The sequence below is a fragment of the Akebia trifoliata genome, chromosome 12 (genome assembly GCF_017979445.1).
Source record: "Akebia trifoliata isolate Shusen 1 chromosome 12, ASM1797944v1, whole genome shotgun sequence".
Classification (NCBI taxonomy): domain Eukaryota; kingdom Viridiplantae; phylum Streptophyta; class Magnoliopsida; order Ranunculales; family Lardizabalaceae; genus Akebia; species Akebia trifoliata.
The window spans coordinates 30,464,754-30,481,283 of NC_141386.1; the positions used below are offsets into that span (position 1 = coordinate 30,464,754).

The window sequence follows — 16,530 nt, forward strand, 5'->3', positions numbered from 1 at the left end:
AACGAGATTTAAAATAAAATAAAAAAAAATGCCTTTAGAATTAGAACAAACCATGTCTTTGAGATAACTTGTCAACTGATCTCGTTAGTGGACGATACCGAGACAACTCGATTTGGTTTGGACTGCAAAACCCAAATCCATGGCTATCAACGGGTCGACTTGGGTTAGCGATGAAGATAAAATTAGAGATAGATTAAGTTAGATGCATTAAAAACAAAAAATAGAAAAATCTTGGTATGTGAGGAAGAAATTTAGAAATGGTTTAAAGAATTTTTTCAAGAGAAAATTATAAATGAAGATCATGTAGAGCACTTAAAGACTAAAAGGAAATGTTAAACCTAGTGGAACAATTGTTCATTTAAATTATTATGGATTAGGGTTAAGTAAGTGAAAGATTTTTTAGCTTAGATAAAGACAGAAAAATGTTTTAGGTTTAGATGTTATTTCAATAGAGGATTTAAAGTGCATGGCAGAGTCCCAAAATGTTGATTAACTGACTTATTTAAAAAGATATTTGATGGAATAAAAGAACTGTTATAATTATTACCATTTAGGGAAATATTCCAAAAAAAATTTACAGTAACTATTATCCATTTTAAGAGTATTATGCCACTGACGTTTATCGACCAACTTTATCAAAAAAGAATTATGCTGAACAGCTGAAGTGACCTGAAAGTTTTGGAGGATCCCTCAACATGACATGTGGTTTTTTGTATTTAGTTCACTAATTAATTTTTCTTTAACATTTGGGATACTTCGTTGGAGACACCACACATAATCCAAAGGAGAGGGTTCTACCGAAATTTTGAAGCAGTATGGCCGCTTTAAAAAAAGAATAATGATTTTTTGACTCGAAAACACTCATTTGGTCTTTACGAGGCTGTTGTGGCAAAGGCATAGAACCGTTGATCTGTTTTTTCTTGTGTATTTTGAAGAAAATTATCTATGGTTCTGTACCCTTGCCATGTCAACTGCATGTATACAGACCGAGTGAATCTTTTTGAGTCTAAATATCATGACTGTTAAAAAAAAAAATTCCCGGGAGAATGATAGGGATATTGAGAATGGATGAAGGGAAAGATTAGGTGAGAAAATAAATAAATATATTGAATATATAACTAAGAAACAAATCCAATAAAAAAATTTAAGTAAAAATTAGTTGAGATGGTCGGGCATGTATAATAAAGACCAACAAAAATATTTTTAAAAAAGATGCTTTGCTTTGATTCAAGTTGAAGATTCTGAAAGAAAGCCAAAAAAAAAAAATCTGAAAATGATGTAAATGAAGGTGCATGATTAGTCAAATAGTCGGTCACGTCGCATCATGATTTATTCTTGATGTAGGTGAGCTGGCTCCAACTTTTTCCTAAATCAAGTTAATGATCGTTGTCAATCTTGTCATTGATTGAAGGATATTAGAGGAGAGAAGGTCCATTCAGGAGCAAGCGAGGACGGGTTGAGGAATTGATAGCAAAGACACGTAATCAAGGTCTTGACCCCCTACTTATATGCTCTTTAACCATGTCTCAATGTTTCAATCGAAACATTCCAAGATAAACCAAGGTAGACCGAAATATTCCAAAATATTCCTCCAAGTTATTCATTCCAAGAAAATCCAAAATCCAAAATGTCTCGACCAAAACATTTCGAAACAAAATTTTAAACCATCTATATAAGTATCATATATATGAGCCTTCAAATAAACTCGAAAAACGGCCACTCATCTACTCCTCTCAACTCTGGCCTTAGTTCAGCAAACCCTTTACTTGGTATGGCTCAGGCTTGAACAAAGCTCCATCTCATCGAATTTCAGTAGCTCGGCTCATCTCAGCCCTGTCTGGAGCCCATGACTTGGATAGTCCATCTATTTTGAGACCCCAAGTTGAAATCCAAGGCTCAACAAGTTATCTCAATCATTTACATCATGTGGAGCCAAAACACCATTATTCACCACTCAAAACAGAAATCACAACCACGTGCGACGATCACATCGACACTGTAATCAACCCATCTCCAAGTCAAAACTATCTCAAAAAGTAGCCCAAAAGCTTGTATTAAGTAAAAGAAACAACCCCCACTACAAGTATTTCCTACCTCACATATCCTAATCAAGAGGGCATCATCATCATCATCAATCAACAAAATGCTTTTATACCTGAAGTGGCTGGACTTCAGTCTTCTCTACTCTTATTCTGGTCCTACCACACCCACTAGTATCTGCATTTGGTTCATGTTAATTTCAAGCTTTCAATTATTAGATTCTGTGTTCTTGGATCTTGGAATTATAAGTTTGATCCCAACCAATCAGAAAATAAAAGAGGAATCTAACACCTCTGAGTCTATTATCACTATACCTGTTAATTGGCTGGCCTATGTGCATGGTGTGAACCCAACATCGATGACTCAAACCAAATGGTTGATTGTAACCTTACAATGCACACATTCTATGTAAAGTCAAAAAAGAATAAAGAAGATAAAGAAAGCTCTGCAGTCCACAAAAGAGACTAAAACATATGATTATGATCAAAAGAAAAAGGAATACTTCTCGATGGGACCGATCTCCCAACTCATCAATCGTCACTAACATCCCTTATCCCGAATCTTAGTCACACCCATCAACATACATTATGTGAGTATGTTAATTTGGGGGACAGATTAAAATTATCCCATTATCGATGTATATATCTGAAAACTTTTCCTGAATATATTTATTATGAAGCAAGAAAGAAACAATGAGGATTACTATGTTCATCGAAAAGTCACCAATCCCTGATTACTAGCTATCTACCGAATATGCGTGAATTTCACTCAAACGAAAATTTCCAAATCAAAGCCATGAGTTGTCAAAAAAAAAAATTGATCCGTGAATTAGTTGAAAGAAAGCTTTACAGTTGCAATGTAATAATTCTTTTAACGAAAGAGAGAAATAATGTTTGAATTGATTGGGTAGGTACTAGGTGGTTTATATGTCTATTTTGCCCCCGCAGTGGCGCAGTCCCTTGGGGAACACCAAACAATGGCCTGGGCCCAAGAGACAACATGCTAATATGACATGTTGCCAAATTTTATTTTAGACTTCAAAATTTAATTTTATGATTCAAAGTAGGTAAGGTTCCTCTCCATTTAAAAGTTCTTGGGCACAAGATCTAACGTCTTCCACTACACCATTAAGCCCAAATAATATCAACTGTTCTGGGTTCCCAATACATGTCATGTTCCCACAAATTTCATGTCCCCTGAACTCTTTTGCTGTTATGGACTAGAGGTCCATAACAATGACAATTGAAGTAATATGTCCTTCCCACATAAATATACATGTCCCCTGAACTCTTTTACTGTCATGGGCTAAGAGGTCCATAACCATGACAATTGAAAGAATATGTCCTACTTTCATTTGATTATTTCCATATGCAAATTTTTTTGTTCCTTATTTCAAACATTAGAAGCACTTTAATTCAATGAGTTATCTTTTTTCCATCTCAAGATACATTTTCCATAACAAAATCACAAAATATGATTTTGAACCTAAACAAACATATACCAGTTTGCATAGTGATCAACGGAAAAGGAGGAAAAAGTGGATGATCCCGTGTATTTTTGGATCAAAGAGAGCTCCATCATCATCTCATCATTGTGAACTAAGGTTTGTTTAATAACCCAAAGTGAAATGAAAGACATGGGCAATATAGAGGTGGAAAAAAAAACTAAGGTGATCCCTGGAATTTTAAATAATATTCTAAAGAAATTTAAAATGGACATCTGTAAAGACTACAACAATAGGAACACAACTTAACCAAGAAAACAATTGTCCTTCAATGAAAAATGAATAATGGAGTCGAAAATAAAACCTCACACCAACGAAAAATTGAAGGTTGTGGTAAGTGCATTTGAATAAAAAGATACATGGTAGATCTGAAATTTACATGAACAACTAAAAGAACTGCACATGAATATTGCGATGATGAAGTGGCTATAACCATGGTCACAAAAGTCGAGGTGAAATTTCAGGGAAAAAAGATAGGAAAAAATCGAACAAGGACTAAGGTTGTGTAATTGTTGGTGTTCTCAAATTATATTATCAAATCACATATTAAACTACAATAATAAATTGCTAAACCCCATATTGATATCATCCATACATCCACAACTCATTTGAGGTTTATATTATTTAAAACATAAAAAGATTACAATTATGAATCCAAGTTAGCATTCATCGACCAATCAAAATCATCAAATTCAATGTCATCTGTGTTCGCATTCTTTGTGCTTTATCAGAAAGATGGTCACTACCATGATATTCACCTAGGTCATCTCCTCTTACAAGTACATCATCTAGGATGGGATCTAGGACAGCTTCAATTTTATCTAAGCTAATGTTCCCCCAGATTACTAAAATAATATCAAATTTCCCTTTTTCTCAATTTTTTTTTAAATTTAATTGAGAAGTTCACAATTTACTTAAATTTTATCTAAGTTGATGTACACGATTACTAAAATAATATCAAATTTCCTTTTCTTTTTATTTAAGTGAGAACTTTGCATCGCAAAGTTTGTAAAAGTAGTGATTAAATTGCAATTTATTGGTGAAGGAAAAAGTCCCAATTTAATAGCAACTTTTTTTATACGTCACTGCTATAGAACTTTTTAAGAGCTAAATTTGTAATAGTATTCTTTCAAGGAAATGATCATTTAACTAAGCACAAAGGAACATAAGAGCTTGGCTGGCATGTTCTTCAAATGACGATATCAGAACCCCCATGTGATGAAGTAAACTAGTAGCTTAGCTGGGTGGACTCATTTGGTCACCAAGAAAGAAAGAGAGGAAACAACCCAATAATTTTTTTACTTGTGCATCTAGCAGGAGGAATAGGGCAGGTTAGTTAACCATAAGATGGATCTATGAGGGAGATGTGAAAGGCACCATGCAATAGCCAAATAAGTCTCTCTGTATACCACAGCAAATATAGGCGGCCACAATATATCTTTATCTATTAAACTCATAATAATTATACAAATAAGAGTAATAAAAGAACTTGACAATTTCCTCAGTTGAAGCAATTAACACTAGTTGTCTTTAAATAATTCAATCAAGAAGAAAAAGGAATGGAATGGCTGTACATAACAATCAAAAGTAGTCCGTGCTACACACCATTTTGCACTCTCTAGGAGGAATAGCCCATATTCGCACAATGAATAGCAAGGAAATAAGCATTCCTATCACACAAACACAAAAACAAGAATGGCGATGATCGTATCATTGAGTCCAACTAGAGATATAAGTAGGGTGTCCTCTTCAAGACACAAAAAACCCCAAACCCCTTTCCTATCCAACAACAACAAAGCCTTATCCCAAGGATTTCGGATCGGCTAAATGAATCATGTTCCTCCATTCCATTATGTCCAAAGCCAAACCTTCTCTTATTGAGGGAGTGAGTTCATACTTACTTTCATTGTCTCTATCCGTGTTCTTTTAGGTCTTTTTCTCACTCTTTTATTACCTTCAATTTGAATATTTCTTCAATCTGGGGTTGTAATTGAATGTTGTTGAATATGGAGCTACACCTACATTTTTCCAAATGTGTTTGTTTCTAATTTTATTTTTCTAGACTTTCCACTCATCCATTTGAACATCTTAATACCTCTTGATTGCCCAACATTCAGCCCCATCAAGTGTAGCTGATCTTACTACCATTACCATCTTATAAATAAAATCCCTTTCCCATAAACTATATTAGATTAGTCAGTGTGGGTATGTTGCAAGTAGGTAATATAATTATATATTTATATCAAGCTATTAATAAAGTAACTTAACTAATATAACAATTGAAAACATAAGGCTGAGCTAACTTGAGCTAAAATCTGTGTGACCCTATGTTTTTAGCACCATAGATCTCGATAAGGCAAAGCACTAGCCTACGTGTTTCTAGAGCATCATCTAAGCTAAACCCAAACAATTTAAACATTGAGAAATTTCATAGTTCATGACCACTTCGAGTCATACAATTAATATTTCAAAGTCGTTGTCCTTTTATGAATTAACATTCACAAGCTGCATTCAAAAAGCCTTAGGGTATGTTTGGTAACACTTCTGAAGTCTAAAGTCTGAAGTCTGAAGCCTGAAGTCTAAAGTCTAAAATCTGAATCTAGAATCTTATTCTGGAAAAGTTGTTTGTTTATAATTTTTAAGAGCTTCTGGTTACAAATAGAATTTTAAAACATAATGGTCATTTTGACAATATTACCCTTTTATAATTCTAATAAATTGTTAACCAAAAAACATAACATGTTACGCATAATGAAACCATCCACATATTTAATTTCAATTCCTAACAAATTAAATAACCCAAAAGTATTGTTTTTAAATTGAATTCATACTTGAGAAATTACATTCCAACAAAGTAATACTCAAACAATAAACAATCATTCATTTTCAAGTTGAATTGCAATTTGATCACGTAAAGTGATCATATCAGCTTGTGTTTGCGATGAGAATATGTCATTATAACATGGTGGATCTTGTGACGGTTCGGATTCTACTAAAGAATTACTCTCTTCGTCGACATCAACTTCATATTGTCGAAACAACTCATCATGGAGAGAAATACGATGTAAGAAATTGTGTATTGCCATGCATGCAATAACAATGTCCTGTTGAGTGTGATAATTATATGAAGGCATTCTGTTCAAAATTGGGAATCTTTTTTTCCATACACCAAAGGTCCTCTCAATGACATTCCTTAATCGAGCGTGTACATGATTAAATTTCTTCTTTCTACCCATTGCACGCGTTCCTCGATATGTTCTTAGCCAATACCGTGTGTTGCGATATGGAGTCATAAAACCTCTAGTGTGTGTGTATGCAGTGTCGCATAAATAATACATATCTACAACAAATATAAAACATATGTAAACTTTATACTATTGATTATAAGATTAATTTCAAAAATATAATTTGAAAATACATACCTGAAGGAGGCATTGGAAAATTGTTAACGGGGTTACGTTGTGTCTTATTTAATACCCTCGAGTCATGTGCAATTCATTCCCATCCAGCCATCACATATATGAACTTCATATCAAATCACACACCGCCATTACATTTTAAAAATATTTTCCCTGTCCCCTTCCTCTGAATAGGACTTGTTGATCAAGCAGAATGTGCGCATCAATTAGTGTGCCATCTAATGCACCGACAGTACCCTTAAATGGCCTTTATCTCAAATGTACATGAGATCGAATTTCTCCCATTGGCTTGTCAAATGCTGGGAGGACTATTATCTCTCGTGCAAATTGTATCATTGCATCCAACACTTCATGAAAATACCTACTTACGATTTCTCCAGAATGTTGGAATCAATATTTTACTAATCGATTCCGACAATTATGACATATTGTCATAAAAAACATTGTCATTTTCTCTTCTACGTCTATATATCAAAATATAAAAATAACCATCCGTAGTAACTATCCAAAAATATCAAAATATCAAAATAACCAATACATCATTGGTTTTTATTAAAAAAAAATGTTTGACTTCAACTAATTGTTTACAATAAACTCCAAAAATTGAACCCTCTGCTTCATTATCCAAGTCCATAAATGCATATTTCAAGTTCGATAGTTGTGCAAATTTCAATATAGCAACATGAAAAGTATGAATGCTTGTCACCCCTAAGTTCTTCAAATCCTTCATAACTTCATTCACATCTTTAAAACAAGGTCCCTTGTTAGCCTCTTCTTTATTAATCTGTTCTTCGATGACATTAATAAGCATTTCCAAGTTTTTTTCAATGGTGTCACCACTATTCGAATTCCTACATTTCTTCTTCATCAGACCTTGTGATGTATTCTCTTCAAGTGGGATGGCACCGACGTTACTATTCATTCTTGGGGTATTAGAGGTGCCTTCCACACTTACACCTTGGAAGTATGTACCCCATTCCATTAAAAATAAGTCACCATAAGTGTCTTCAGCGTCCAAATTTGTGTAATTCATAGGTTCAGGGCCATTCACATCGCTATCAATAGTGGGGAGTGGGATCGATGAGAAGGGGCTCCATGCTTTATCGTCATTTGAAAGAGTGCTTTCAAATACACCTATCATCAATTCAGCATCTACGAGAGGTTTGTTCATAAACTTCTTAGCTTCGAGAATTCTCTATTTCAAACAATAATATAAAAATAATTAGACTAAGTCCAGTTAATCAAGTTAAAAATATGTACGTAAGATTAGAGACTTGCCTCTAAGACATCATCCCACTTCTGCAGAGGCCAATTTATAGTATTGATATTCGCACTAAGCCCATGCCCAGACAATCCAACAAGTTTTCGTCATATATTGTAATCAGCCCTCAAGTAATTATATTGATTCTTGAACACCTTATGACTAAAATTCACTCCCCATGCCTAATTGAATTCAGATTCTAATCTTTTCCATGAAGCACTGGTAAGAGATACTCCTCTGTACCCTTCCTTGTTCACCTCACTTAAGCAAAACTCAATAAAGTGTTTCATTTTCGATTGGTCTGTAGAAAAGTCTGCTCTATCAACACTCTTTTCTTTATCTTTATTCTTGGGAGTCATATCTATGAATAACAATGAAATGGAAGTATTAATCAGATGGAGTCAATACCACAGCAATATATTTAAAACCTCAAAGACATGAGACAAAAAAGTCTTATTCAAAATACAACTTTAATCTAATTTATATATAATATAATATATAAAAAGTCACAATCTCCTCAACTATCAAAAACATGAGACAAAAGGGTCTCATTCAAAGTACAAAAAACAAATCATTAATATATATAATAATATAATTTTTTTTTTTCCAATTTCTTATTTTTTGTCTCTCTCATTCACATTCTCTCTCTCTCTCTCTCTCTCTCTCTCTCTCTTCATCAAAACCAAGTAAAACACAAGAACCAAGGAAACAATAAATACACCCTAAAAGAGTCCACCCAAGAACCAAGGAAACAACTCATACATCATAAAGAGTCCATCCAACAACTCATACACCCAACAAAACCTATCCATCTCTCTTTTTTTTTCTCTCTCTCTCTCTCTATTCTTCTAATGACCAAGCTTTATGCAAGAAGAAAAACAAAAAAGAAAGAAGGAAAGAAAGACATTGAAAAGGGTTCGATTTCTACTTTTTATTCAATTTCTCCATAATGAGTTCAGTTGGTTGTTTGAAATTTTGGGGTTTTGTTGAAATTTTGATTTTTGTTATTGTTTCATTATTTCACAATCACAAATCTTAGAAGATTTTTATTTTTAATGGATCTTTGTTTTAATTTTTCATCGTAAATTTATATTTGTGGGGAGTTTAAACTTTAATATGGTGGTCTCAACAAATAATAGATATTAGAATATAAGAAGAATCCCAATAATATTCAGATTTCAGGGTAAATTTATATATGTGGGGAGTTTAAACTTTAACATGATGGCCTCAACAAATAATAGATATTGGAATATAGGAAAAATCCTAATAATAGATATGCACATTATCATAGATGCTTTTCACCCATATATTGAGAAAACACATGTTTTTTATGTATGGCACGCAGCCCATACATATGTCAAGCCATTTTATATGTATGGCACGCAGCCCAATATGTTTGTTTTCCAATAAACATTGGTTATGGTTAAAAAATCTGAACCAATTCTTTTTTGATTGTTTTCCAATAAACACTGGTTAAAAAATCTGAAACTATGGTCATGGTTAAAAAATCTGAAGTTATGGTTAAAAAATCTGAAACCAATTCTTTTTGATTGTTTTCCAATAAACACTGGTTAAAAAATATGAAACTATGGTTAAAAAATCTGAAACTATGGTTATGGTTAAAAAAATCTGAAACTATGATTAAAAAATTTGAAACTATGATTATGGTTAAAAAATCTGAAACTATGGTTAAAAATTCTGAAACTATATGGTTAAAAAATCTGAACCAATTCTTTTTGGATTGTTTTTCACAGTCCATTGATGCGGAGATAACGAGCATCGGTTCAGATTGGAGAAGAATAGTGAAGAAGATGGGATTGGGAGAAATGGGTTTTAAGAAGGGAGGCGGAGTCATCAACTGGTTTTCCGGTCAGGTTGGAGAAGAACAATGAAGAAGATGGGATTGGGAGAGATGGGTTTTAACAAATGAGGCGGAGTAATCAACTGGTTTTTCGCTCAGATTGGAGAAGAATAGTGAAGAGATGGGATTGGGAGAGATGGGTTTTAATAAAGGAAGCGGAGTCATCAACTGGTTTTCCGGCCACATGGCTGCAGCCACTCATGCCATTCGTGACTGTCTCAAGCTTGTTGATAGTCATTGAAGTTAGGGACGCAAGGGTCTGTCATTTTTCTCTTTATTGTATATTTATTTCAGATTTATTTTGGAATTTTTGTTGAATTTTTTATTTTTGATTTGATTGTTTGTTGAAGTTTTGATTTTAGGGTTTTCAATATTAGATTCACATGGTGTGATTAATCAAGAAAGAACAATAGAGTGGTGGTAGATGCACATACCTGCGTAGGTCTTGACAGCCGAATTGGACAGGAAAGAGATGAAGAGATGAAGAAGAGAGGGGAGGTAAGAGTTTAACGATTTTTATAAGAAAGGGATAATAGATAGAAATATTTTTTTTTACGAGGGTATTTTAGGTAAAAATTAATTTTCTATAATTCAGAACTTCCCTCCAACGACTTTCTATCTCTGAATTTTTTTCGCTGAAACCATGTTCTTATTCTGAAATCTAAAATTAAACAAGCATGTTTCACAGATCTGAAGTCTGAATTTGAATGGTGGACCACCTCCATTCAGACTTCAGAAGTGTTACCAAACACATACTTAGTTGCATTGGGATAAAGCTGTAAAAGAAAAAATGTGGTTGTGTAATCTAAGATTTCCAAGGATAAAACTATGAGATATGGACTTTGAAACTTAAAAATGGGGATATAATAACCCATTTTCCTAATCAAAACATGCAGGGGTATCCTATCCAATAAAGATAATGTGCCCTAATTTTTTTTTTCCTCAGCTAAGTACCAACTTTTAGCATTTAATCAATGAAATTTCCAATATTCTCAAATTTCTTTATGGTGGTATTCGTTATGATATACTATTAACTAACTAATAACGCAAACCAAAACCAATAATTTCCACAAGAACATAGTAATTCTTCAATATAAATTTAATGAGGAATCTCTTTGAAACAGAATTAAAGAGGAACTACTTCTTGTTCCCCGATTAGAAACCTAAAGGGCCTGTTTGGATACCAGGAGCAGAACAACTGTTTCAAAGAACAGGAGCTGAAGTACTCTGTGGAAGAGCTGGACAAGTAATTCTGTACAGAAAGGGCGTTTGGCAATCAACTCTGTGAAGTACTGGCAGAAGTACTTTTGTGCTGGAAGTCTGTTTGGGAACCATACTGACTTCTAGAAAAAGACCAGAATACCCTTATATTATACCAGTTACTGTTTTTTATCTTTTAGTGTCATAATATGCTTTCAAACTATACTATTTTTGACATTTTAACTATAAATATTAATATAATATAATATAATAAATATTAATATAATATAATATAATATTTTAAATATTAAATATTAATATAATATGTTTAAATCCATTATACTCAAAAAAAAATTTAAAAATTGACAGACTATTTTTGACATAATATTAAAAAAAAATTGACAAACTGTCTTTTAGTATCATAATATGCCTTCAAACTATACTATTTTTGACATTTTAACTATAAATATTAATATAATATAATATAATATTTTAAATATTAAATATTAAATATTAATATAATGTGTTTAAATCCATTATACTCAAAATTTAAAAAAAAAAAATTGACAGACTGTCTTTTAATGTCATAATATGCCTTCAAACTATATTGTTTTTGACATTTTAACTATAAATATTAATATAATATAATATAATATTTTAACTATTAAATATTAATATAATATAATATTTTAAATATTAAATATTAATATAATGTGTTTAAATCCATTATATTCAAAATTAAAAAAAATATATTAAATATTAATAAAGATTTTTTTCGTTTGATTTAAGGACAAATGAATTAAGAATATTTTCATAGAAAATTAATAAAGTTAAAGGTATTTTGGTAAAACAAACCGTTAGATTTTGACTCCCTACAAGATGAGTTTTTGAGAAATAGGTTTTCTCGACTTCTTCACAAAGAGTAATTTCTTACTCTTGTGCGGAGTAACTCTTCAAAGGAGTTGTTTATCCAAAAACATCTAAATGACTTATACTCCCCGCAAGAGTCAGAAGTAACCAAAGAGTCCTATCCAAACGCCTACAAAATTTCAAATAATTAAACAACAATTGAGCTTCAAATAATAAAAAAATTCTAAATTTTGCTTAAAATTTGTATAATTACGAAGATATATCTCTATGAAATAAAACTAAATAGGAACTACTTCTTGTTCCCCAATTCAAAACCTTTAAACAATTAAACACAAATTGAGCTTCAAGGACACCCAAAAAAGCACCAAAGATTACATCAAAGATAAAATGCCGATCGACCAAAACCCTAGACATTGACGTCGCCGTGGACCACAAACACACAATCAAAACAAAGATTCTCACGATCTTACCATCACAACTGATCCATCGACAACCAAGAAGACTCCAATTGTATCAGAGCCCCATCGATCAACGATGATAAGAGGTACAAGAAAGAGGCGATGAAGCAAACCCTAGAAGAGTGACCACAGTTGGGGAAGACCAGTGATCCACTGCAACCGTAAGATGCATTCCTTTGTTGAAGAAGGGGAGTGGCCGTCTGATCAGACAATTGATGGAGCTCACAAGTATGAGATCGACGAGAGAGCCAACAAAGAGGTGTCTAGGTAGATCGTACGGTTGAGGAGAGATTGGGGTTTTGTTACAGTAGTGACGAGTTGTATTGGTGGCTGTGGTTTTTCTTCCATGATTTTGAATTCTTGGTTTAAACGGGGGAAGTAGTTTTAAGTACGATGCTACGCGCCCAAATGGGACACATGGCGCAGATGGGAGAAACTTTGAAGCATCCACCTGCATCAAAATTTTAGATAACTCTCTATATTACATGACACGTGTCCTGTGAATATTTGAAATACTCCTACGTTTTAAAATTGATGACATGTCCCTTGACCTCGGTCTTCTCTTATGTACTAATGAAAATGATTTAAAAACTTTATATTTTTTCCAAGCTTTTTTTATCCAGAGAATTTCAAGTGGGCTTCATGAACACGCCCTCTGAGCCCAAGCCCATGAAGGAAAATGAGACATATGTACCCCTCCAAACATATGGGATGGGCCAAGCCAGTGAGATGTATCCCTTCAATCTCCAACATTAATGCGTACGTAAGACGTACAGAAGAGGGCACCTTGACTTGTACGCATCATGAATATATTATTAAAATTCTTTAACATATACTATAATATATTCATACTCTATTGTTTTTTTTTACAAAATAATGTAGCACTTAACCTCACATTTCTTTAATTTTCCAATGCCTCACGTCTTCACATTTTAAGAAACTGGGTCAGATACTTATGGTCAATGAAAATTGCAGAATGATTGAAAATAACTTGATCTAATTATTTATTTATTTATTATTATTATTATTATTATTTTATATTTTATGATGGGGTTTCCAGACCTTAGACTTGACTAGCAGGGGTGAGACAACTGGACTCTTAGAGCACCATATCTCATCCAAATTCTCCGGATACAAGCAATACCCCAAAAACAACACATACCAGATAAATAGGGATAAAAAGTATCCAACCAAATAAAGACCTGATCCAATAATATATTTGAGATCACAATTAGATTAACCATACCCACCTGTTAATGACCAGATCTAGTAATCTATGGGAAAGAGATTATTTGTGCACGTGCGGGCATGTTTTTATCGGATTGGATTAATGGGTGTTAAATTGATTGTTAATTAATTAATTAGCTCTGGAGCAAATTGTTGAGATATGTTAAGGATGTCATCAATATGTATTTGCCCTAGGGGTGTCAATGGGTCGGATCCGGTTTGATTTCTAAGGAACTTAGAATCATAATCATTATATTAGTTCGGTTCCAATTCCAAAATAAATGGAACCGGAATCGCCAAAAATCATGGGTACCCATCGGTTCCGGTTCTCAAGATTCAAATGACAAAAAAATTATTTCAAATCATTATAAAAATATATATTTTTAAAAAATAACATATTATTAACAAAATTATTAACTTAGTTATAATTTGTTATACTTTTAGATACAAATTAATTTTTTTTTTTCAAAAATAAAAATTTATCTTTGTTAAAAGTAATAATTTTTTAGAAGAGTAACTCATTTTAAGTTTCAATTAATAATTTATATGAAAAATTGAAGAATTGAAAAATTTTATATTACATGCATTTATTTTTAAAATAAAAAATACCTTAAATCATCTATAATATGGAAAGAAATGACAAAATAAATCGGTTCCCGATACCCATTGAATAGAATCTAATAGTTCTGATTCCTATCGGTTTGATTACATTTTAGACCCGACTCTAATTGTTTCCAATAAAAAAGGATCCAGAATCGGGGTATTCGATTCCGGTCTCGATTCAGTTAAATGGGTACCCACCCATAATTTGACTCAATCCAATTTTTATCAAATCAATTCGAATCAACCCATCTAATCCATTGACAATGCGTCAATATAAGGCTCTCAATGAAGCGGGTTAACGTGGAGTGAGGAGTCAAAATCTAATAAGGGCCTCATTCATTGTATTTCTAAAGTGTCTTACAAGTGGATCCATTTCAACGTCAAATTGAATTCTCCACATTTTAAGTATTGTTTGTATATGATTTAGAATGGATTGCTATTTTATGAGAACGATCCCAATTCCAAATGAAGTAGAGATAATTCTCACAAAATGTTTTGGCTAATCTTTATGTGCCTCTTATGCGAATGTCAGTTCGCATGTCAACATATCCGAACCCATTATAACCCCCATCGGGTTGGTCTAGTGGCAGGCCAAACCTTGATAAGGTCCTCATGAAGAGTAGGTCAAGCGTTTGAAACCCAACAAAGCTGTGAATTTCTTGGGATCACCCTCCAAGGTCTAGTGGACCTTTGGCTCAACTTGTTGCATGTAGGATTTTTCAAAGGGGGTGACTGCAGGATTAATCATACTCGAAGGGTGGGGATACCCACAATTTCAAATATATATGGTTGAGATCCATTGACTCCTAAGAATGACTCGTGAAAAAAACAAACGATCCCAACCCTTTAAACACAAAATCCAATAATTAAGATTTATGAGTATTCTAATACACAAATCTCGAAGATACTTATCCTGAGAATAATTCTCAACTGATTTTATATTTAAAGAATTGCGATCTTGTATTTTTTTTCATGAGTCATTTTTAAGAGTCAAGGGATAGATATATATCTATTATAATGAATTTTCAACTTAGCTCATGGCGTCATATTTATGTGCACTCTTATGAGAATGTCAGCTTGCATGTCAACCTATCCGAACCCACGTTACACATGTTACATAATATGTCAAGAGCAAGTTTTAATGTACCAACTTAGCTAAGTTAGTAAGGCATGTGTAGAGTGGATGTCACAACCTAGGTTCAAAACTCGTTGAACCCACCACATTTACGTTGGTTCTGGATCAATAGGATTCGATCCCAATCCCACCCATCAACGGTACTTTAAAAAAATGAGCGTGCTGGGGTGACACAGAATTTACTGTGATTCTCACTATTCTTACATGGAGATGCATACATAACCGTAGATGGTTGTTACTTGTATCTCGAGGAAATACATCTATGGTTATGTGCACATCCCACGTCATACTTGTGAGAATCACAGTAAATACCGTGTGTCCTCACAGTATTTTCCTTAAAAAAAAAAAAAAAAAAAAAGATAAGAAAAATCTTCATACCATGGAAGAGCACCAACAGATATTAATACAGATAGTGAAATTTGAGGCAACATATGATAATGGAAGTAGACCATGAATATTCGTGCTCTGTTCCCTATTTAATGCACAAGTAGGGCTAATCATGGCCCCACTTAATCATCTCATCAGTTAGTTAGGATCACAGGATCAGGGGCAGTTTGTGTGTCCCACATCTATGATGAACTTGTGGGTCCATGGAATCACGATATTTGATTCGAAACTATTGTGCCTCTTTAAATGTAATGGACCTTAAAACTCTAGCATCATTAGTGTACCCTCCCACTCTTAATTAGGGGTGTCGAATATGGTCTCCCCAAGGAAGAAAGAAAATAAAAGAGGAAGAACTTTTGAAGAAGAAATAAAATAAAAGTACACATGGTGCTAGTAAATTACTACGCCCCACTTCTTGAGATTGGTGGGGTTGAATAGTTGGTCAAATCTCTTTCCTCTGTCTTTGGTCAATGAAACTTTGCTGCCCCGATCAACTCATTCAATAAATTTATAGGATTTTATGTATAATTTAGAATTAATAATCACATACTTTCATTGTTGATAG

The 16,530-nt window shown here is 33.1% G+C and overlaps 1 long non-coding RNA gene and 1 pseudogene across 1 annotated transcript; both read right to left on the reverse strand.

Moving 5' to 3' along the window:
- Positions 1-1,600: 1,600 nt before the first annotated feature.
- On the reverse strand, positions 1,601-4,251 carry LOC147389438 (uncharacterized). Its single transcript, XR_015170828.1, has 3 exons — positions 2,355-4,251; positions 2,095-2,217; positions 1,601-1,996 (listed from the first exon to the last, which is right to left on the reverse strand). It is a non-coding gene; the product is annotated as an uncharacterized LOC147389438 (long non-coding RNA).
- A 7,875-nt stretch (positions 4,252-12,126) lies between these two features.
- Positions 12,127-13,070, reverse strand: LOC147389439 (putative lipid phosphate phosphatase beta; annotated as a pseudogene).
- Positions 13,071-16,530: the final 3,460 nt, after the last annotated feature.